General features: G+C 44.1%; 1 protein-coding gene across 1 annotated transcript in view; it reads right to left on the reverse strand.

Annotated features, from left to right (window-relative positions):
* MSRA (methionine sulfoxide reductase A) overlaps positions 1–25,095 on the reverse strand; it is a 376,285-nt gene that overhangs the window by 275,121 nt on the left and 76,069 nt on the right. The gene's annotated exons all lie outside the window — the stretch shown is intronic.

The following is a 25,095-nucleotide window of genomic DNA, read 5'->3' on the forward strand; positions in this document are numbered from 1 at the left end:
ACTGAACAGACAGTTCTGCAAAAAAGAAATACAGATGGCCAACAGACACATGAAAAGATGCTCCACATCGCTAATTATCAGAGAAATGCAAATTAAAACTACAATGAGGTATCACCTCACACCAGTAAGGATGGCTGCCATCCAAAAGACAAACAACAACAAATGTTGGCGAGGCTGTGGAGAAAGGGGGACCCTCCTACACTGCTGGTGGGAATGTAAGTTAGTTCAACCATTGTGGAAAGCAGTATGGAGGTACATCAAAATGCTCAAAACAGACTTACCATTTGACCCAGGAATTCCACTCCTAGGAATTTACCCTAAGAACGCAGCAATCAAGTTTGAGAAAGACAGATGCACCCCTATGTTTATTGCAGCACTATTTACAATAGCCAAGAATTGGAAGCAACCTAAATGTCCATCAACAGATGAATGGATAAAGAAGATGTGGTACATATACACAATGGAATACTACTCAGCCATAAGAAAAGGGAAAATCCAATCATTTGCAGCAACATGGATGGAGCTGGAGGGTATTATGCTCAGTGAAACAAGCCAAGCGGAGAAAGAGAAATGCCAAATGATTTCACTTATCTGTGGAATATAAGAACAAAGGAAAAACTGAAGGAACAAAACAGCAGCAGAATCACAGAACTCAAGAATGGACTAACAGGTACCAAAGGGAAAGGGACTGGGGAGGATGGGTGGGTAGGGAGGGATAAGGGGGGGAGAAGTATGGGGGTATTAAGATTAACATGCATGGGGGGGTAGGAGAAAAGGGAGGGCTGTACAACAGAGAAGGCAAGTAGTGATTCTACAACATTTTGCTATGCTGATGGACAGTGACTGTAAAGGGGTTTATAGGGGAGACCTGGTATAGGGGAGAGCCTAGTAAACATAATATTCGTCATGTAAGTGTAGATTAGTGATACCAAAAACAAAGCAAAAAAAAAAAGGGCAGTTCCTGTGTGGTAACCTCCAACGAGTTCTACACAAGGGTATAAAGGGCATATAAAAGTGTAGGCAAAGGGTCTGTTTGTGTTTATACAGAGGATCAAAGCCTAATTGGGCTACCCCGAAAATGAACTAAGATACAATATGAAAAAGAACTTCCAACACCAGCACTCTCTGGAAGACTCATGCCAGAAGATGATCATCAAAAAACCCCAACAAAGATCCACGCACTGCTACAGCCGTAGATACACTCATCCCACCAGTTCCTGGACTTGCCATGGGAATGAGGAAGGAGATATCTAAGCTGGCCTGTGCATACAGTAAAACAACAAATTTGACTGGATCTATACTGTTGGAACTCAACCAAGAATTTGGAGAAGTGCAAATTGTAGCACTCCAAAGTCTTACAACTACAGACTATTTACTGTTAAAAGAACATATGGCATGTGAACAGTCCCCAGGAATGGGTTGTTTTAATTTGTCTGATTTCTCTCAGACTGTTCAAGTTCAGTTGGACAATATCCACCATATCATAGATAAGTTTTCACAAATGCCTAAGGTGCCTAACTGGTTTTCTTGGTTTCACTGCAGATGGCTGGTAATTACAGATATGCTTTGGTTATGTAACTATACTCCTATTATGTTAATGTGTGTGCGCAATTTAAGTAGTAGCTTAAAACCTATACATGCTGAAGTACTCTACAAGAAGATATGTCAAAGAAATAATCAATCTTCCCATGTTTTCTTCCGCCTGCTACTTCTATAGCTTTTCTTCTTCCTTCCTAATTACAACCCTTAAATAGAATTCGTGCCTCATATCAAATATACCGAGTATCATAATTCTTCCAAGTGGTAAAGATACCTCAAGACAAATGCTGGGCATAGAAGCCACAGGGCATAAATATGCAAAGAAGTAAAAAGCTAACTTTTTCAAACAATAAGGCTTCTCTCTCACTTACTAACTTCACATTTCCCTGTATGGCCCCGGAAGATGACTGGTTAGCCAGAGACGGGTAAGATTCCTCAAGGGAGGAACAACCTAAGACAGGCACAGTCGCAGGGGGGCCATCAGGTGAGAAATTGGGGATCAACAGAGGTGAGGCTTAGAACCTCACCCCCCCTGTTCTGAGAGAAATCTTCTGCATACGTGGATGTTTTATTGCCCTTGTCTAGCTTGGATTAACACATAGTCTACAGGCACACACCTGATCATCTACATTTGCTGTCTTACAACACTAAACTCTGTTTTCTACCTTTATCTTGTATCTACCTACCACTTCAGCATTTTATTAAAAATAATAATAAAGAGAGAAATGTGGTATCCACATATAAATCAAGTATAAAAACCAAATGAGTATTCATATTTGAACTGTTTATAGTTCATAATGCATGAGCAAAACCGAAAGTTTCTGTGATGACTGCCCTTGTACTGTTCACTATGTAACTCATTCATTATGTAAGAATTTGTTCTACATGTAAGAACTTGTTATGCCTCAGAAGATTGGAGACTGACGAAAATTAGGCTTGGGGTGGATTAATGATTGTGCATTGAGCATTGACTCCCCTATACAGAATTTTATTGTCGTTAACAACCATTTGATCAATAAATATGAGAGATGCCCTCACAAAAAAAAAAAAAAAAAAAAAAAAAAAAGGACAGACCTCCAATGGTAAAATAAATAAGTAACCGGGATGTAATGTATAGCATAAGGAATATAGTCAAGATATTGTAACAGCTTGGTAGGGTGATAGCTGGAACCTAGAATTATGTATATAAATGTTTTACCACTGTGTTGTACACTTGAAACTAATGTAATGTAATACTGTGCGTCAACTACCCTTCAATAAAAAATAATTATTTAAAAATAAAGAAAGAAACCGAAAGACTACATATGTGATTTCATTTAAATGAAATGTCCACAGCAAACAAATTCACAGAGACAGAAAGTAGTTTGTGTTTGCCTGGGGCCAGGGGAGAGTTGAGAGGAAATGAGGGATGACTGTTAACAAGTACAGGGTTTCCTTTTGGGGTGGTGGAAATGTTCTACAATTGACTACAGTGATGGCTGCACATCGGTAGGACTATACTAAAAACCATTGTATTATACACTTTCAGTAGGAAAATTGTACAATATGTGAATCATCTCTCAAAGCTGTTCTTAGAAGAGAGGGAAGGAGGGAGAAAGACTTATTAATTACAACGTACGGATCTTCTTTAGATCTTGATTTGAACAAAGTATAAGGGAAACTTGACTCAATCTAATACTTGATGATATTAAGGAATTACTGTTAAATTTTTGGGGTGAAAAACAAAAGCCTACAAGAACTTTCATTTGCCCTTATAATTCAGATGGAACTCCTTGTGAAGGCTTAAAGGCCCCTAACAATCTAGCCCGCCTCCCTCCTTAAACACCCCCACCCTGTATTTCTGCCACAGTGATCTCTTTAAACATTCTTTGAAATTGTCATGCCATTTTCATTCCTTGAATCAACAGAGATATCAACTAGACCAACCAAAGACTATGTTCGAGAAGACAAAGGCCCCCAACCCCACACCACGCCATTAGGCCGTGAGAGAACAGCAGCTAAAGCCAGGACTCCTTCGTTCTGGTGTAATTGCATTTCCACCGTCTGCTTAACTTACACGTAGTTCCCATACAGCCACCGAAGTATTAATTTGATCTTTACTACCATGAATTTCCTCAAAAAAAGTCACCACTTCGGTAACTATTTGAAGTCATCTTCTTTCAGGTATAGGCAGCATGATGCTGTAAGATGAACATATCAAAAACCAGCGTTAGAGAGGATTGGATTTAAATTTCACCTCCACACCTAATTCACCATGTGACCTTGTGAAAGGCACAGCAGGCCCTGAGCCATAATGAAGAATGGAGACATATTTTTCAAGTAAAAAAAGCATATAGCACATTTCCAAGCACATTGCAGGCATTCAATAAATGGTAGACAACATTATGATGAACCCCTTTGTTACTTCACTTAGCATAATTCACTGGGGAAAATGTAAAAGTCCATTATAAATTAGAAGATTCTTTATATATTAGGTCATAAGGGACTAAGTCTTAAAATACAGAACCAGAAGAAATTAAGGCTGCATTACTGGAAAATTCCACCCCATCGCCACTATTCTGCAGAAATGTTTCAGCATTCCCATTTTCCATGGTGGGGGTAGTAGAGAAAGGATATATTCATCTCACTGGAAACTACTTCTCAACACTACCATATCTTTATGCTTCTATATGAAAAAAGGAACTAACGGGGTATGCTTTCTCACTTATTTTCAATTTGGAAAAATTTCAATCCTACAGGAATACTGAAATAGTACACTGAACACTCATACAGTCCTCACCCAGAGTCATCAACTATTAACATCTTAGCAGACCACCTCTCTCTCACACACACACTTGTGTGTATAGTTTTCCTTTTGCTAAACCATCAAAAGTGGGCTTAAGACACCATAACATTTCACCTTCCTTATGTCATTATGCACTTTAGAGAACAAGGACCTTCTACTGAACCACATCTCTTAAAACAGTGAACACTAATTCAGTACCATCACCCAACAAAAGTTCATACCCAAATGCCTCCCAACTGTCTAAAAGAGTCCTTTTCAGCTATTTTGTTTTGATCCAGAATCCAACCAAGCTTCATTCACTGAGGTTGCCTGTTATTTTCCCTTAGTCGCCCCGAACCTGAAACAGCTCCTGGAGCTCCCTCTGTTCTTCACACCATGCAAGCATTTAAAGGGTCCAGGCAGGTCTTGCAGAAGTCATGCACCCCTACTCCATCACACAAGGACCCTCACTACCTGTGATGCCAAGCTTGACCGGTGTTTAAGGTGGTAACAGCCAATCTTTCCACTTCAAAGGCACATTTTCCTCTAAGTCATCTGTGGGGTAATACCTTGGAAACATGAGAACATTTTGCTCTTCAGTATCAATCTTTCTCCCAATAGTAGGAGCATCCATCCCGGGTCAGGGATTACACTGGTGTTGCAGAATGATGGGTCTCTTCATTCTATGATTCCTTTCTGTGTTTATCTAAACTTCTCTGAAATACAGCTTTTCTCTACTCCCACCTTCGTGCCCACCTCTCATCACTGTGACCTCATGATTTTTTAGAAGTGTAATTGTTCTAATCCATGATCATTGATGTCCTTTTTGATGCTGCTATGGCCTCAAGTGTGGTTAGTGAGTCACTTTCAGCTGGTCCCTTGACACTTGACGTGACCTCATTAGTGTCTCAGCACTTCCTTACTTCGGGCACAAACAAATGTATCTCAGGCTCACCATTTCTCCAGTGGTTTCTTCCATGAGAATATGAAATTTAGAAACCAAGATCTAAGCATCAAAGATGCTCATTACTACTGGCATGAATCTAGGCTCTTTCAGTAGTTATAGTTAGGTTGTGTGTATGTGTGTGTGTGTTTAACACCAGTTCATACTGATACCTTAAACTCAAACTCAATACCATGAGCTCCTTCCTTACATTTCACCTTTTCCATATTTGTGTCCCTCCATCCACAGCAAAAATTCTAATCACCAACACATAGACATACTATTCACTTGCTGTCTCAATATACACAAAATAGTTGCAGAATTTCATTCCCAATATCCCTCCCAAAAATAAATTTCAATGTTTCCTTATACTTCCTTTTGTCATTAGACTACATCCAGTGTGGGTATAATTGTTTAAATATAGACTCTTTGGCAGGCTTGGAATAAAAAGATCTTTGTAATGATTCTGTGAATTATAAAACTAGCTTCTCTCAATGTGAATTTAAGATAATGCCAATACATATTATATGTATAAGAATCAAACTATTAAAAGTTAGCCCTTTATTAAAATCACATTTTACAGTACCTGTGGTATTTAAATAGGTAATGTTAAGCTTTTGTGAATCAACATTACAGAGCATTTGAAAACCATGGTTCCAATTTCCATAGAAACAATACATTACTACCTTCAAGAAAAAAATTATCCTTTTCAATACATAATTTTTCAAGATGACCTTCAAACAATAGGTATGACCCATGCTTTAACATTATTTCATAAGAAATAAGTGAAATTGTTCTATTTAAAATGGAAATGTATTCTTCCTATGAAACACAAATACGGCCTTGAGGCTTACATCTTATGAAGCAGATTTTGGTAGGATCTTGTTGGCTAGGGCGTGTAAGTGGTGGTCACATTGACAGTAACCTTGGTAAGAGGGCTACTCCCCCACCCCCTGCATGGTTTGAAAGCTAGTGTCCCCACCCACACAGATTTCATTAGTGAGTTTTGACCATTCCTCGTCCCTCAGGAAGATCAGGTCTTAACCTTCCTCGAGTTCTACTTTCAACAAATGAAACATATACTTGTGTTAGGGACCCCAGACTACTATATCCTCTCCCCCATGACTCTCTGAAAGCAGATTCCTTAGCCCCAAAACCATAGTAGTTTTGATTTAAACTGACAAGGCATTGGCTACCCACATGAAAATGGCCAGAACACCATTTTGTTTCCTTCTGTGTGATGTGAAACATCTCAGTAGTTTTTGGTGAGAGCACCATGCAAGAAGCATCCTAAAAACCCGGATCCTAAATAAAACGAATTTAGGTTGCAATTAAGAAAACAAGATTCAAAAACTGGTTTCATATCCCCTTTCTCAATTTGTTTCTATTTCACTTGCCTCTTCCCCAAAAGTACACTCTTCATTACAGAACAGCAGCCAGTGAATGGAATGTTTGTCTCTCATGGTGGCAATGTGCTGCTCACCTGTGCTTTTGCCTGCTGTTGCTTTGGGAAGGGACCAACATCAAAACCCTAACTTTCAGCCCAAACTCTCAGCACAGACCTCTACCCCAACTGTGATCTCATGCCATAAAGAAGGGAAAAAGCGACTAGAAGGCAGAAGCAGAGAAAAGGCTGGCGTGAGTGTTCTCCAAGGAAAAAGAGGACTAAATGTGAGGGATAAAAATAGATGGGTGGAAGAAAAGGGGAAGGGAAGATGTATGCAGGGGGGAGAGAGAGACCGGACGCCTGATGAGGACAATCGAGGTGGAAGACACGGTGAAAAGAACGGCGTGGGGGGACGACAGGCAAGTGCCTCCTCTCCTCCCCTCGGCTATCAGGGCTCCCATACCTGACGAAGCGTGCCCCTGCCGACTCCTCAGGCTGCTGCCTTCCCGTGTCCTGAACAAAAAGCTCTGCTCAGCTTTTAAATTGTGGTAAAATACACATTTTATACCCTCTTAACACCTTTAAGTGTGCAGCTCAGTGGCATTAAGCACATTCACGTGGTGGTGCGGCCGTCCCATCCATGTCCAGACCTTCAGCTTCCCAAGCTGACACTCGGTTCCCATTAAACACTAAACTCCCCATTCTCTCTCCCCCCAGCCCCCCCAAAACCCCCATTCTACTTCCTGTCTCTAGGAGTTTGACTGTCCTAGGGACCTCATATAATCGAATCATACAGTATTTGTCCTTTTGTGACTGGCTAATTCCACTTAGTATAATGTCCTCCAGGGCCATCCATGCTGTGGCAGGGGTCAGAAAGCCCCTCCTTTTAGACTCAACATTCCACTGCATGAACAGACCACGTTTAGTTCATCTGTCCATCCACCCGTGGGTCTTGCGTTGCTTCCACCTTTAGCTACTGTGCACATGGGTGTTCATGCTCCTACACTCATTTTCAACAACCTCTTTCAGAATGCACAGACAGCATTCCCCCTTTTTTAAAAAGATGCTTCAGTACTCAGAAGATCTACAGAATCTGAAAAATTGAGGCGAAGTATTTGTTTTGATTCCCCAGCCCACCCAGATGACCAATCACTGATTTAGCCAATGTTGCTAAATATCCAGCCTGAAATAAATTTGTCCTGGATTCTTTACAGCTTTGTGATTCAAACCCAGTGACTCATCTTCTGTCAAGATGAGGAGGAATTGGGCAAAAAAGAATTGAGACACACTAGTCCTAGGACTTAAAAATACCTCTTTATCACACCTCCCCTCTGAGTCCTAAAAACAAACCTCTTTAATTTTACATCTGACATATTTACACTTTTATTACTCAATCCAATTTTATTTATATGTATATGCATATTTGTGTACGTGTATATTTTTATACATACATTTATTCACACAGAGTTCTATTCTTCATCTGTCCTTTTCAAGCTAAAGTTCAATTGCTGAATTTTCAAGGGGATTTTCCACTTCAATACACAAAAAAATATGCTCACAATTTAACTGCACATAATAAAATTGCCAGTGCAGTTAACTGAGCCATGTTTCAGAGTGAAAGTATGTACATATTACAATAAACAATTTTAGAAGCACTCCCAGTTTTCTTTTAAATAAAACATAGGCTCACAACAAATGGGTCCTAAGAAACCAAGGAAATAAGGGTCACATGATGGGACACTGATATGGTAATGCTGTATTACACATTTTAACTCAAAGGCCAGGTAAACCTTTTAAATGGCTTCACCCTTGACCTCAGTGGCACACCAGAATAAGACTTGATAGATTCTTCCCAGTGAAACTTACCTCACTATTGCTTTTCTCCAATGATTGTAAGTTCTAACCAAATTTGTGTCCTGACCCAACCCACTCAAATTCCTTCCTTTTGCTAGAATGTTCTCCACCCCCAATCTCTTCCTGCTTAAATTTATCAACTAAACCTCTTCCATGAGGCCCTTCCTGACAGTCCCACAAGTAGGCATGATCTCCCTCTCCCCAAATCCTTATTATGGCTCCCAACTGAACAGAGGGGATGTGACGAATTACCACCATGCCTCGTCCCCAGCCCCCCAAACACACACTAGCTTGGGCTCCTTGAAATCACCCACACCAGTGTATTCAGGCTTCCCAAGCCCTTTCAATGACAAGAATTTCAGACACGAACCCACGAACCTGTTCACTCTACATCTTACATTATCTATAAAATGTGGAGCTCACAGGCTGCACTACCCCCTACAAGGGGTCCAGGGCAGCTGAAAGAATTCTCTAAAGAGACCAACTGACTGCAGCACAGGAGAGAGACCGTGCAGGAGCACAAGGAAGACAGTTGTGTTTTCACACCCTGTGTGCTTTTTATGCAGCAGCTTCAGAGGAGAGGAGACAGGCCAGCTTTTCCATATAAGTCAAATTACCAAGTCGGAAATGAAAACTTCAGAGATATCTGTCAATCAAACTAGGCCATAATTACTATGTGAGGCTGCTTTTTTTGTTGTTTCTAGAGATTTGAGGTCATATATTAACACATTAATTGAAATTTTGGTCATAATTAACGTGTATTAGGCTGTTGATTACATGGTTGCATTTTGAAATTTTTAATTGGTTTGTTTCAATTGATAAAAGGTAATTTGTTTGGGGATGATGTTTAGAATTATGTATTTAATTATCATTGAATAGATCATTAATATAGTGCAGCAATAGTAAACAATGACTATGGTAATTATCACTGAAGTGCACATATTTGTACAGATATGACAGACTGATTTGCTCTGAGGTTGCCCTGGTCTTTGCTCTGAGCTGGTTGCACTGTTCCCTCACAGATAATTAGCAACATCTCTGTGGCATCCTTGCTTCAGTGTGAAAAGGGCTTTGGAAGCTGTAAGGACAAAGAACCTCCTAAAAGCCACATCAAGCTCCATTTGTCCTTCTCTGCAGATTACTCACTCAGAGCACTTTTCTGCATTTCCACTCAGTTTTGGGCATTCCCACAGTATTAAGCTGAACCTTTTTATTAAAGCATTCTTGTATCATTAGGGTGCACTTTTCCCCAGCCCAACAGAGTAATCGTCATCCCAGAGGGGTAAAGCCTCCCGTCATAGTTTTAAGAGCATCCAGGAGAAAAACAGCACACTCACTGAGGAGCTGAGTATCACTACTCCAAATTGACAGAAGGTGGAAAAACTGTTTTTCAAACTGCTCTCCTTACAACAACAAAAAAGCCCCAACTCATGAGAACAAATCATGAATATTATAGGCTCAGTTGTAAAGTCCTGCCTCTCTGTGCATCAGCAAAATTGCTGTTACATACCGAGGTCTCCTGGGAGATCCAGGCCCATCCCCTTGGCCCACTGCATTCCGGAAATACCCCGTAAGCCCCAGCAGTGTGGGGCCCAGGGACCCCACCTCCAGCGGCACTGAAGAGGCAGTTCCTGCACCTCCAACAGGCAGCCAGTGCCACTGGGAAAGCTGCCCGGCACTTGCCCTCTGCCTGCCCTTCTCCTTCCTCAGCACAGGCTGGGACTCAAAGGCAACTGTGATGGAAGAAAAAAATGACTAACTGTTGCCGATGGGTCTTCATTCCTGCGCCTCCCCGCAGCGGGGGAAGGGGTAGCCTGCCCTCCGCCTGTCACAGCCCCGAAGGTTGCCTACAACCCACGCTGTAGGGATGCCCCAATCAATAACTTTGCTCTTATGCAATAAAAATAAAACAAATGAGAAAGCATGAATAAATTCTTAATTTAATAAACTTACAGATTTGTGAGGGGAGGGGGCATGACTGGCCAGAATACAAAGTGAGTCACAGAAAAATGCCAGGTGGCGCCCTTAACTCCTTAATTTACAGACGCAAGTTAGGCCTGGAAATCAATACCACCTGAAAATCAGAGACAAAACTAAAATCTGGCTATTTGGCCTTACTCTAAACTGCATTTTTTTATATTTTCCAAACTTTTATAAACATATAAAATAGCTGGTTCCATAGGGGCACATTTTACCAGCCATCAGCGACACTAGCTGCACAAATACTCTCTCATTTGGGCCTTACAACCGTCCTGCAAAGGAAGGAGACGGGGCTTGCACTCTCATTCTAGGATCTAGAAACTGAGGCCGAATGACCCACCCAGAGCCACACCCCCAAGATGTCAGAATACCGTCTCCCAGCCTCCGTGCCGTGGGCTGAACATGTCCCCCCAAGTTCACATGCTGAAGCCCCGGCCCCCAGGGTGATACTAGTTGGTGGAGCCTTTGGAAGAGAATTAAGTTTAGATGAGGCCATGAGGGTGGGTCCCCATGGTGGGATTAATGTCCTTCAGCTCGAGGAAGAGACCAGAGCCCCCAACCCCCACCCCTCTCCACCATGTGAGGACACAGCCAGAAGCAGCCCTCACCAGGAGCCAGACTACACGGGCCCCCTAATCTTTGACTTCCTAACTTCCAGAACCGTGAGGAATTAATGTGTTGTTTACACACCCCCATCTGTCCTGTTTTGTTATGGAGGCCCGAGCTGAAGCAGACAACCTGTTTCTGACTAAATGAACAGAAGCCAAACTCCGTGCTGTAAGGTGGTGTTCCCTAAATGCTAGTCATCTCACTGTCACCTTCATGATTCTGCCAGCTGTAATATTTACATAATATCTTTTGCATAAACCACCTTTTAGATGCACACCCACCCATGCAGTTTCCCGAGAGACCTCCACACCACCACCATGAATGGAAGCCGGTGTGACTGATCACGAGAAGGGAGCCACACAACCAATACACTGCAAACCAATCTACGTCACCAGAATGTCAGCCTGCCCACGGTTTCTCAGGCTTCCTCTCTTTGTAAGAAAGGGAAATCAGCAAGTATAAGAGAACTGTTGATGTGGTAGCCTAAGGTGAGACCTCCCAAGGACACCTGGGGAGCCTAGGGGTCAAGCAGGAGTGATGTTGGTGTAAACAATTTACCAGCAAATGCCCCCAGGGAATCACCTGTCACTTGTGCGAAGTTCCCCCTACCACAGTCTTTCTGCCTTCTCCCCTTCAGCGTTTCCTTAATTCTCTCGCCCCATCTTAAATAAGAATCAAACCAAGGATCTAGAACTCCCTACTTTCAAATAGAATGAAATTCCTATTCTTATTTTTAAAAGCAACATTTTCCATTTCTGAATAGAAAACACTTGGGCCCCAACCCCCAAATAAAAATCAGGTGAATTTCACTAGGGACTGAATTTTAGCATACTTTTTAACAGACCAAAGGCCACACCACTTAAGATTCATCTCAGAAGGTTCCTAGAAATAGTGTGTTATCTGTAACCCTGGTTTTAAAAAGATTTATCCTTTCCAGCTTCATGGGATAAAACCAAATATACCACCAAGCTGGAAAGGTTCATTTCTGCCCACTTCCACCCTAGTTCTCAGCTTAACTGGGCTTAGATCTGATGTTAGCCTGGATCACTGACACGGCCCTTCCTGGCAGCCTCTATGGCAGTGTCCTTAATGGAAGCCACTTTGCAATGTGCTAAAATGAATAGGTATTGGCAGCAATACTTCAGATAATAGAAAAATTTACTTCCTTTTCCAGATCCTCCTAAGTTATTTTTCCTCTCTCTGGAGTTTTGCATCGTGGCCTGGCCCTGGGGACAACTGCTGCTCCGGTCCCTCAGAGTCAGGGGACAGCCAACTCCCAGGACCGACAGTCCAGAAAGCCGGGGGCCCATTCACTTTGCTTCCCTCCCCTGGCACACAGGGGCGCCCCTCCTGCTGAATGAGTGAACAGGTCTTCTAGGCAGCCCGGGCTTCCTAGCATTTGGCCTTGTATCAGCCTGGAAGCTGAGAGTCCTTCCCTTGGAAGACTTTTCAGAGTCAGTGACCACATTGTTCTTTTTAGCATTTCAGGGTAGTGCCAGGAATTGGGGTGCAGAAGCCAACCTCTAGAAGGGCCCCAAGGATCCCTGGTCCTCACGCTCCCCTACTCTGCACCTCAGTGGGTCTGTGGCCAATATTAGCCTGCAGAAGCAATGGGGTGTCAGGTGACAAAGGACACTGTGACTTCTGCCTTGCTGGCCGGCTTGATCCATCTCAGGTCACACAGTCTGGGAGAAACCAGCTGCCATGTTGAAGGATGCTCAGGCAACCGACAGTCAGGCCCACGAGGTGGGGTCTGAGCCCTCCAACTGACAGCCAAGTTTGTGAGCCCATGTGGAAGCAGGTCATGCGAATCTCCAGTCAGTCTCCCAAGTCTCTGTGACCAGCCTCCTTTCTGGGATCACCACCGTCTCCAACTCTTTAAGGACATTTGTTTGTTAAGGGACCACTGGTCCTTTGAGTCCAGCATATGCGAAACTACACATCATTTCTTACAAACCCGCCCTTTCTCTGCACCTCCACTTCCTCATCTGGCCTGGCTCCCCAGCCCCCCACAAACAGTCTGGAAAACCAAGTAACCCTGAGACCCTCTCACCCACACACCCCATGGCCGGGCAGTCACCACCCTACTGGGGTTCTGCTTTCTCAGGGTCTCTTCTATTGTGCCCCTCTGTCCATTCACTGCAACCACCCTTCACTGGCACCAGCTGAGGATCACTTTGCCCCCCCCACTGGCAATCCAAAATAGCTTCAGCTGGAATCCCAGCTTCCTGAAACCACCTTGCATACATCCGTGAGCAGCTTTTAACAGACCTGTCTAAACACGCCAAGCTCCTACTTTAAAATTACTGTGGCCCCTTTTGGCTGGTAGGGGCACAAAACCTCTCAGCTTAATCTTCAAGCCTCTCCAAGTAAAGCCCACTGACCCTTCCCTATCTCCACTGTCCGCCCTAGGCTGTAGCCCCAGGACACCTGTCACAGATGGTCCGAGCCATGCCCAAGATTCTGAACTCCCTGGTCTAGCATGGGAACCAGGCAGCAGTCATTTAAAAAATAGCTTTAATAAGACATAATTCACATACTATACTATCCCACTGATCCATTTAAAGTACACGGTCCCATGTGCTGTAGTACATCCAAGGTAGGGCAACCATTACCACATTCAATTTTAGAATGCTTCCATCTGTCTTGTCAATGGGTTTCAGCCCCGGGCAAGTTCACTGTGGATTCAGTAAGACTGAGGAAGGACAATGGAACTTTGGGGTGACAGAGTTTAGTACCTGGCTTGTTCTCCCTGCAATAGGTCGAGCACTAGAATTACGTCCGCATCCAGCAGCCTGCATGCCTGTAATCCGCCTTCATGTCTACCCAGAGCACTGGCAGAGCTCTTTATATAGTGACTCAGTCAATAAGAGCTTATTGTCCACAGGTGTGCAAGCAGTAGCCTAGCAGCAGGCCAGTTACATCATCAAGCAGTTCAGGTTCAGGTGAGGATCCTGACCATAGGAACCTTCCCTTTATCCACACTATCACCCCAAAAAGAAGCCCCAGACCCATTAGCAGTCACTCCCCATCTTCCCCAGCTCCCCCCACCCTGAGCAGCCACTAATCTACTTTCTGTCTGTGGATAAAATGAAGGATCCTGTGGCCCGGATTCTCACCTAGCTAGCTCACTACACACATGTGGGCAATATGTCATTATTGAACCCTTTCACCCCAAGAACATTTCACTGTCATTCTTTGATCACATTGAATCCATAGTGAACTTGTCTGGGGCTGAAACCCACTGGCAAGACAATTGGTGAAGTCGGCAGGGTTCATTGGTGACCAAGGATAAAGAACAGGCTGCCCTCATGAGAAAAGTGTTTCAGCAGCTGCACCTGTGGATGGGGAGACACTCAGGTGTCCCCCTGTGGACATGTAGTACTGTGAAGGGGTGGAGGGCCGGGGACCATCCCAAGAGAAGGCTAAGTGAAATGGCGTCACTACAAAATGCTGTGGCCCAAGAGGAAGCACACAAGAAGGAGCAGCAGCCCAAGAAGGAGCAGTGCGGGCGTGCAGGCTGCCAGGTGCCGCGGGGCAGGTGAAGGAAGAGGCCCGAGAAGCAGCAGCGCGGGCGTGCAGGCTGCCAGGTGCCGCGGGGCAGGTGAAGGATGTAGCGAAGGATTGACGAAAGGGTGTGGGTAGAGGCCCTGTTGGTGCCGGAGGCATCGGCCCCTCCGCGGTGGAGACCCCACCTGGTTGAAAGCGGGTGGAAAGCCAGAAAGACTTGGCAACCGCGGGTTCCACCAGGAAGGGTGCAGCCCCCTCCCCAGGCTGTGGAGCGCTCCACGCTCTGCTATCCTCAGGCTCAAGCACAAAAGGAAGTACGGTCCGCTTCTTGAAGGAAGAATTTAAGGGGCCCCATGAAGGTCGCGAGGACCCAGAGGCGGGTTGGTTTGAAAAGGCAGGAGCAGACAGAAAGAAACTGGATGCCTGGAGCTGTGGCAGCGATTGGGACTGATTGGGACCGGAGCGGCGGTTCTGGCTGCTAAGGACGAAGCAGAGGCAGAAATACAGGCCTGTGTGTCTGCAAGGCTTTCTGCTGGAGAGGCTGGAGAAGGTGGGTATTGTAAGGCCCACCCAGGGTTCTTTGGGTTGATATTATGTTATTTTGGAATTTGGTTACAATGCTCCAGCTTTCTCGCACAGGGACCATTACAGAGGATTGAAGGCACATAGATTGAGAGGCAAGAATCCTAGAGGGGTGGAGTGTGGAAAAATGAAGGTTCCTGTGGCCAGGATTCTCACCTGGCCCTGGTTGGCTAGCTCACTGCACACATGTGGACAATATGTCGTTATTGAACCCTTTCACCCCAAGAACATTTTACTGTCATTTCTTTGGTCACATTGAATCCATAATGAACTTGCATGGGGCCGAAACACATTGGCAAGACACTGTGTCTAGATTTCAGGCAGCAGTCGTTTCTGTTACCACTGCTAGTTCTCCAGGAATGCCAAAGCATAGCCAGGGTGAGAGCTGGGGCCAAACCAGACCCCTCATCAGTTCAGCTCCCAGCTCGTGCCTACATGTTTCACTCGGCTTGGGATGTTTTCTTCCATTTCTGTGTTTAAATGCTCTCTGAACTTCAAATACACTCTCCTGCATGAAACCTTCATTGACCCCTCCTCACCCTCAATGCACATGTGCATCACCTGAGCAGGTGAACAGCAAAGCACACATGGGTTCCTCCCCTACAATGCCACTGTTTGTTCTACCAGAGCTCTGTGGGTACATGGGTTCTCTTGCAGACTAGACAACACATTCCTGAGCTGCAGGAGCCGTTTCTAACCCACCTGGATCCCCACAATCACTACAGCACAGGGCTGTATGAGGTACTGCAGTGGACGCTGAAAATACTGTTCCAAATAAATAAGATACTGTCTGTCTACAAACTTTCTCCACTGTTACAAGATTTCCTATTGGAGGACACCCTCTTCTCTCTCCCAGCCACTCTAAATTTCCATTTTTTTCCCTTTAATAACAGTAACAATGAAACAATGGTATGGAATCACCTTTCAAGTTAGTTATAATGCCAAAATCTTTATAAATATCCAGGGGGGGTGCATGCACACCCATGAGGGTGTGTGTGTACAGTGAGCAGGGACAGTTATAATTATTACAATATATTATATATATTTATATGATAAACATATAAGTAATATAACAGTTGCTAATCTACCATCACATGAGGCACCACTCCTTAAAACATTTACCCAAAACCACAAGCAAAGAACATTGTTTTCACATGAAGGACTTTGCAAATGAACAAGCCACATGTTCACATCATCAGAACGTATCAACAGCTAAAACATAACAAGGGCACCCACCCTGCAGACTGGGGTGATGGTAAGCATGCATCTTCAGAGGATGCGTGTGTAGGGAATGTAGCAGTGGGAAATGAATTATGCAGGCAGCGAGCAAAATAAAAAATCAAGGTACTACATGCTTCAGCTGAAACATAGGCTTACTTAATAGTCTAGAAGCTTCCTTACAACGGATTAAATACACTGGAAAATCACCCATGGTGATCTCCCAAAGAGCCTTATCTAACCCAAATGTCTTATTTCATCCTTGATAACCTAGGCTCTCTTTTCCAACGCGATATTCTTCGCATTGGTCTTTTGCTTTTATTGTTTGTTTGAAATAAGAAAAAGCCCATCCTGACAGAGAACAGGGCTCCAGCCGGACCTTCTTTCCTCATATACTGTATGCCCTGCCTCTGTCGCTTGAGTTTTGACTCAGCTCCGTCAGTGAAAAATTAGACTTCATTTCAGTATGCTAATAGCAATCTCTCCAAAACAATGTAATCAAGGCCTCATGTGCACCTATAATTTCATCCTTGACATAAGCCTGACAGCTATTTATTGTCTGAAAGGGAGGGGGGGGGCACGGAAAGGGGGAGGGGACTTCTGTATGGCCCCCTCCCCCAAAACAAACCCAGCAGCTTTATGTTTGAAGGCAGAGTCTTTGCAAAGTCCAAACAAATGGCAATAATCACGGGGTTTACATATGTCTTGTCTTAAGCAATCAAGGCAGAGGGTTAACAGAGAAGCACATTCAGATGCGCCAATTCCCAAACTGCCCACCTCTGATGAGCCAGCTGTGAGCTGCAATTGTCACATTATAATTTAGGCGAAGAAAAAAAAAGGCATCAGAATACACACTGGATCAACATAATTATTCACAGCAGGGTGCTGCAGAATTAATTTAGCCAATCAGAATTATGCGTGGGGGTTGGGCACATTGAGAGGGTGGGGGTGGGGGTGGCTGCTCTCCACACCTCGTTAATATTTGGGTAATCCGGTCTGGAATGTATTTTGAATACATGTAAGCATAAAGTTGTTTCTTTGTCATTTATTTACAGACACCTACACAGCACTTACACACTGTGCCAGTCAGTACTCTGAGACGGTCCAAATATTAGCTGATTTAATCCTCATGACCACTACCGTTTCCCCAGAGATGTTAAAAGGCTTGCCAATGTCACACAGCTAGTAAGTGGGAGGGCCAGAAAAGGAACCCAGGCAGACAGGCTGCAGAGGCTATGTATCAAACAGCCCAGCTTAACGGTTTTTGCTGCCAAACAAAACGAAAATGGCAGTCGGAAGACACCCCGTGACAGGCCGCGAGCCCTTAAAGCCACATTGCGTAGTCGGAGCCTCGCCATTCCCATATCCCTTCAAACCGACAGACTTTCCCAGAGACGGTGGGATCTGACACTAACAAGGGCATGGCACTGCACTTCAGGGCATTAACTTCCCCATCCAGATACTGTCATCGCGAAACGCTCCCAAAGTGGGAAGCTCAAACCATTGCCCAAAGCCCCGTGGTACTCGCTGGTTTGCGACAGATCAGCCACAGCACCTGGGGTGGCAGCTTTGCCTCCCCGTCTTGACATGGTCTTCCTATAGAAAAGCAGCAGCTAGGACTCCACAAAATCGATGGAAAAGAAAGGGAAAGCGGGCTGCTCCAAGGAAGAGAGCTCAGTGAGATGCCTGATGCACACACACAGAGAAAGCCTTGAAGGTGTCAAGGGTCACATGAAAACTTCCCGCCTGGACTTCCACCTGCAGACTCAGGTTTGCAGTGACATGAAATGCCCACCTTTACCATAGGCATGGGCTGGGTTTAAGCGTGGCCCCCTCCCTCCCCTCCTTGGCATTCTGTCAGGAGTGCAGACAGCAGAGGAGCCTTGATTTCCTTGTAGAAGTTAGACTTCAGCTGGCATTCACCGCTTCTGGTAATGGGGGGAAATGACAGGGAGCAGCCCAGGGTTTTATGTGTGGCAATAATGTTTGATCTATGCCATTGTCAATGAGAACTGTGATTTAATCCATAAGGATATAGAGCCTTGTGATGAAAGGGAATAACGACAAATCCTGATTAACAATCAGTGCTATACTAAAGCAGGTTTCCATAGTAACAGGGCTGAAATTATACGGCAAACTGTGATGCCATACCAGGCAAATTACTCCACGAAGGGGCCCTTTTCTGAAAGCATTTGGCTTTCTGTGTTCTCTTAAAATTAAGATGCAAGCATCTTACTTTCAACTTGTATTAGCTTTCCTCTTTTTTCCAAACACTCCCTCTTCAGATGGTCTCAGATAATATGAGGGATAAATATGTGTGCACAGGAAATGTCCAAACAATTAAGCACATTTCAGCCCCTCTCTTCCCTGAAAGGAGAGGACAAAACAAAATTAAGGCAAAGGGAATCTTCCCTTCATATCATTATTTTGATAAAATCATGCACAATTTCTTGATTTAAGGAGTAGGGGAAATCAAAGCATGTCCCAGGAAAATATTCCACCTCTTACTCTACACAACAAAGTTGTCTGAATTTGCAGAAGAGAGGAGCAAAATAAACGATCAGAGTGGCAATGGAACAGGCAAAGTATTCCTTTGTTCCCAAGGCTGTTGAATGTACAGTTCAGATTTTAAAAGGTAAGAACATTGTTTTAAAACAATGCTGTTTTCCATTGCCTACTCAATATAATTTGTAAAGCTCTGCCATAGGAAAATCTGCATTGGTAAATATCACTTTAAAACTCATATGGCTATTATTGCAATCGACTTTGGCAGTGAACCTTTATAAAACAGATCTTATCAAATAATGTAGGAAAAATCTGCGAAAAAAACATACCCAGTGTCCGCTTCCAATTGCAGAAGATTAAAAGCAAGATGTTCAAAATAAACAGAAAACTCATAGTCCTAAACATCCTCTAAAGGACTAAAAATTGAAATGGGGTTTAAGGAAACTGAAATGTTCTGGATATTTAATATTCTTCTTCCAAGAGAGAAAAAAAATCAGAGTTTCACATTTTTCAGAAATGCTTCAACTCCACTTCCCTCGAGATTTTAGCCACAGCTTTCAGTCAAAATTATTGCAGGAAAGTGCAGCCTAGTGAAAAAAGGCTGGATTTAGAGGCAGAAGCTCTTGGCTACAAGCTCTAAGCCCTCTGTAAGTCAGTTAGCTCTCTGGTCTGGGTTTCCTCATCTGTAAAATGTGAATAGTAAATCTACCTTGCTAACCTCAAGAAGTTCCTGAGACGAGTAGTACAACACTGCATGTTAATACCTTTGGACAATTGTGAGGGTATCTATCGCTAAGTAACTTGCTCAATCTTGTGCTTCAATTACTCCATACTCACTGAGTGTCTTCCACAATGCTAGGCAACACACAACCACGATGATCCTCCTGGAAACACCATTTTCATGTTTCATAGTCAGCAAAACACTGCTGCCAAGGTTTTATTGTCTCTAGGAAATTCAGCCTGTCACTTTAAGTTTACCCCAGGCCAAAACAAGCAAATAATTTTTTTTTTTTTAATAGCAGGCATTTGTCAAGGGGTGAATTCTCTCACTCTGGCCCCATTTATTTGTACACCTTTGAGAGGTATAACACAGAGTTGACTGCTTTACAATCATGATAGAAATTGCATGCACTGCAGAAGCCCAAAGGTTGGGATGCTGGGCCGTGACAGCCTCGCTGGAAGGTTCCTGTGTGTTCTGAGGCGTTTTCTTCCTGTGCCATGCTCAAGTCCATGTGGTCAGGGGGAGGGGCAGGAGAGACGACGGCCCATGTGTCACTGTAGGTCTCCCACATCGGGGTGCATTTTACCTTGTGTACACAGCCCTGTCTGGAGCCAGGCTCTGGGCTCAAATCTCGGCTCCACCAGTTCCCAGCTGTGTAGGTCCTGTCACCTCCGTGCCTCAGTTTCCTCACCTTTGAAATGGCCAAAATGACAATACTTGTGACTCCAAGGATGTTACGAGGATTATAGTCATGCAAGGTAAGGCGTGTGGAAGAGGGACTGGCACTCAGTAAACGTTAGCTCTTAACTTCCGAGGGTGTGCGTGACCCAGGGGGCTGACCTAGCATCCACAGGTGACAGACAGACTTCCTTTGGTCAGCAGGGTTTTGCTTGATGGAGTTGGGGCCTTTCCGAGAGACAGGCCCTCCTCAGTGCACCCCATGTGCCACCACCTCTCATTATGTTACGTGGTTGCCAGCCTGACTGCAGAAAGGATTTCAGTTTGCAGCCTTGTGTATGTTCCTGTGGAGCCAGCCGTGAGGGTCTGTTACTTTTGTCTCTGTCTCTCCCTTAGGCTTCATTTCTCCCTTTGTTTCTTGTGTGTGTGTACATCTGTGTGCAAGCATTTCTCTCTGTGATGTCTTTTCCCTCTTTACTTTCATCTTCAATCTGTCTTATTCTTATATCCGGCATTTATTAGAGTTTCAGGTCCCCTGTTCTTGAATTTTAGGGCAGAGAGGTAGAATACACTTCTCTCCTAAAGAAATTAAGCTACTCTTTACTTAGTAGACCTTGATTCATTCTGCCTGTGGAACAGTGAATTATGACAGAAAAAGTGCTCTCTGTGTCTGCTGCAAGAAAACCCAAATTGTAAAATAGGTAAATTGGGAAATTACATGTATTACAAAAGAGTTCACTTAGGGTTCCTTGTTATGGTGGTTTTTTTGTTTGTTTGTAGTATCAGGCCCTTAGAATACTGAGCCATAAATTTATTACAGACCATTAAGTACTAAAGCTGATAGAGAAAGGTAAAGCTGAACATTTAGGAAAAATTACCTGAAATTTGAAAATGAACCAAAAATAAAAACAGGAAATCTTTGAAAACCTACGCAAATAAATGGAAAATAGGGGCACCTTATACAAAACTTTCAGGAGCACAGCCCCTCTGTACTTTGTACTCAGAGCAGCACATTTATCAACACCAGTGTCCTTCCAAGATTTAAGAGTTACGAGACTATTGTTCAATCATCCAATACAGATCAGTTTTCTTATTCACAGATTCCATACTCTTAGAATATATTAGCAGATCTGATCCCGTTAATATCATAACATTTTCAGATTCTCATTGAGAATCTCACTGAGAAAATGTCAGTGAGAAATTCACAAACCGTTAAGAAACTCAAATCTAAGGATTCTTTGGCATTTTCTACCCAAATGCAAGAAAGTCAAATTACTTGTTGTAAAGTGATAATTGAATGAAAAGCTGTCAGGTAATATTATCCTGGCTCTCAGAAGACCAGAGCGGCCTCAGGCACCATCCACCTAGCGGGGCTGCCCCTCAGGGCCCGGCCTCCGCACAGCTCCAGGGCTGGGAGCCCCAGACCCCCAGGCCGCCTGCTCCTGGGAACAGCTCTGTGTCGTGACTGCTGCTGCTGTCAGCTTGAAACCACATCTCTCTCACGAACTTTCCACCCTTTGGGTGTAATTCTATGCTAGTATCATTGCACTCAGGCATTCTTTCTGCAAAGCAGCTTTTATCCAGATAAAATTATGAAATCAGTGGTGAGCAAGAAAAAAAAATCCTCTTTTTCCAAGGATGATTCAGGAGGGGAAAAAATGTTTTTCGAGCCCTTTATTCGATTCAAAATGCAAAGAGCTTAATACAGTCCCATGAGAAAATATTCAATATTCTTACAATTCAGATTACCTACTATATTGAATAAAAGACTCACTGAAAAAAATTGACATATTTGAGAAGTAGAAACATGAAAGCAGCCGTCTAATTTGTATCCTGAGAAAGGAACAAAGGAACAAATTTGGAAAACTGGTGGACCTCCTGTGTCCCCTGGGCCACACAGAAAGCTCATCTCTGAAGTGTATTCCAGGGAGTTTAAGCCTCCTGTCTTCCCCATCTCCCTCCACTGTGACATCCACACCCTGTCCGAAGGCTCCCACGCCCTCAGAGCCTCAGGCCCTCCTCCCAGAGTGTCCCGTGCACTTACTGAGATCAGCTCACGTGAATGGACTCTCAAAGAGACTTCCATTTTTCACATCTTTTACTTCTATCTATGATGTGAAGGGCTATATTCCTATCACCCCCATCCAGACATCCTCCAGTTCATCAATTACCACTGAACAAAACATTCCAGAAAGTTTCACCAGTTCGAAGAAACCTGGGTTTTCATCCACAGACAAACCTATGAGTCTAAGCAAGGAGTCAGAAGAACTACATCCCAGTCTCTGCTGCCTTACATATTAGTTGTGTGGCCTTGGACCTACTGTTAACCTCTCTGATCCTCAATTTCCTTTTATGAAAAATGGGGACAAGGGGGATAATAATGCCTTTGCTGTCTGTTCCCCAAAATCAAATGATGTATAAAAACATGCCTCTAAAATTATAACATTTCATTTACTTAAGGGATTATACATCTGTGTGATCAGCGTCTTGGCTCAATGGTTTCCAGGTTTCTGAGGAGGAGACGACCTAAGGAGAAGACGGAGCCAGCAGGCTGCTCTGTCCAGACGCCAGCTCCTTACACATACCCCCCAGTCAGCACTCTGTGCTTCTGTCTGTGTTAAGCACAGGGTTCCAAGATTTCCATGTAGAAAAGGGTTCTCCCACTTTATAAAAAGATTGAAACCCGCTGCATTAACTGTTTTAGCCCCGATGTCACACAACTGATTCCTATTAAGCTTATGGTCAACTTTTTCTAATGGCTTGGCTCATTTACTATGAAATGAGTTGCCAGTGAATTCTTTCATTTTCCAGTACAATGCCTGCACGATGAAACCAGCACAGAAAGACAAATCAATAAATGCTTGCTCCAAGAGTGTGTTTGAGGCAGCCCTTTCTGTTCTCAAAAAGCAGTTCACTTCTGAATGTCCAAGAATCAGGTGATTGCCATGAAAAATGGCAGGCACCTCCAAGTTCCTAAGTTAAACAAAACCGTGAAACAGTTTCTTTAGACAAAAATATGGAGCACCAATTTTTCATTCTTTTTTCTTAAGTCCAATTCTTAAAAATATATATTTAAGTAAAGTTGGGAAATAAAGGCAGAAATGCTATTTTGTAAAGCTGGTATCAGAAAGAAGGAGACATCAGTGATAATTTATTGAGCTAAAACCCCAGTGAAGAGGATGAGTTTTGTTTTGTTGGTTAAACACAGAACCCCCTTCAGTATATAAGGAACTTTTTCTCCCAGAGCAACACACATCACAGTGTAATGGAGAATTCAAGGGAAACATATTTGATCTTCTGAATAAGGGGCAAACAGTCTTTTCAGGCCCGTGGGAACAATGAGGAGAGGTGCTCCCGGTAGGACTATGTGCCTGCCACAGTGGACAGCAGCAGGTGGAAATTCAGAGGGGAAGAAAAGAGGAGACAATCACAAATTTGAGAAAGACATACAGAGAATGGTGAAGACGTGGAGACACAGTCACAGTGAGCCCCCAGAGGCGGCAGGAGATGTGATGAGAAGAGGCGATCCAGTGTCAGACTCCTCAGGCTCTACGTGTGCGTTCCTGGCCCAGCTGCACAATTCCAGAAAAATGTGTGCAAGCACCTAGCTGAGCCCTTGCCTTTGTGCGCATGGCTTTCCACTGAGTAAAAAGAAATATAAAGTGGAAAGGTTCACGTGTCCCAATTTTTTAATTATTGCACTTTTTAAAATCACAGGCCCATTGTCCCTACCAAGATGTATATATTCTCTATGGCTACTTGTTACCCACATATTTTAAATAGTGGTCTGATGAAATGGAGCTTTATGCTGTGGGCAAGAAGGTAAGGGTGGAGATGAGGAACCGGGAGGCTGCTGGGTGCAGAGTGAGCAAATGCGCGGGAGGAAAGGCCCTTCTGAGAGAGAGGGGAGGCTCACGAAAGCGCTTCTCCCCTAGACTCAGAATTACTGAAGCCTGTTGAGACGGGACAAGGACGGAAGGTAAGACACCAAGAAAGGAGAAAGAGATGAACTGCTGCGGGACCATTCTGGACCTGCAGGGCCCAGGGGCCCTCAGGGAACCTGAAGCTGCCTTTCAGAGCGGGCGAGGGAGGGGGCACCAAACGGCCAAGGCGGACACTGCACCTGCCAGGCCCTCACTGCAAACAGTCTGTCCTGCAGGCGCTCCGGGGGTGCGCACCAAGGCCTGGCCCCCTGCTAGCTCAGCCCCTCCTCCCCTGACCTCCGTGCATGCGAAATGCTAACTCCCCTCCCACCACTCAGACCTGCCTAGACCCCCTGCGCCTAGTCAGACCACAGGACTACAGCTGGTTTACTCCTAAGTTTGAGACATCACATGCAATATTGGCTTTGAAGGCCTATAACTGAAAATCAGTAGAAGGCCGAATCCAGTGTCACAGAAGCCACGCGGGCCTAAGCCCAGCCTCACACTCGCACCAACTCACCCTGTGACCTTGGGCAAGTCCTCTCCCTCCAGGGCCTCGCTTCTGTAAAACAAGGCAGGGCCACCACCGCACAACACCTGAGTTCTGTGGTTATCAGACAACACTTTTAAGAATTTTACTTTCCTGCATGGTTATACATTTGTGAAAATTTCCACATGTTCTTATGCCTGTGCAACACGGTCAGGGATGTCCTAAGGAAATTCTAGAACAATGTCTGCCAGTGTAAGTATACACAAATGCCAGGGTTGAACCACATGAAATTGCTGATATTTGACTCATTTTGCCCACAAAACAGCAATTTCATGCAGTTCAGCCTAAACACATTTAGCATGGTGCACACAAGGGCAGGGACTATTGGGGTC

Source organism: Manis pentadactyla, chromosome 1 (genome assembly GCF_030020395.1).
Source record: "Manis pentadactyla isolate mManPen7 chromosome 1, mManPen7.hap1, whole genome shotgun sequence".
NCBI lineage: Eukaryota > Metazoa > Chordata > Mammalia > Pholidota > Manidae > Manis > Manis pentadactyla.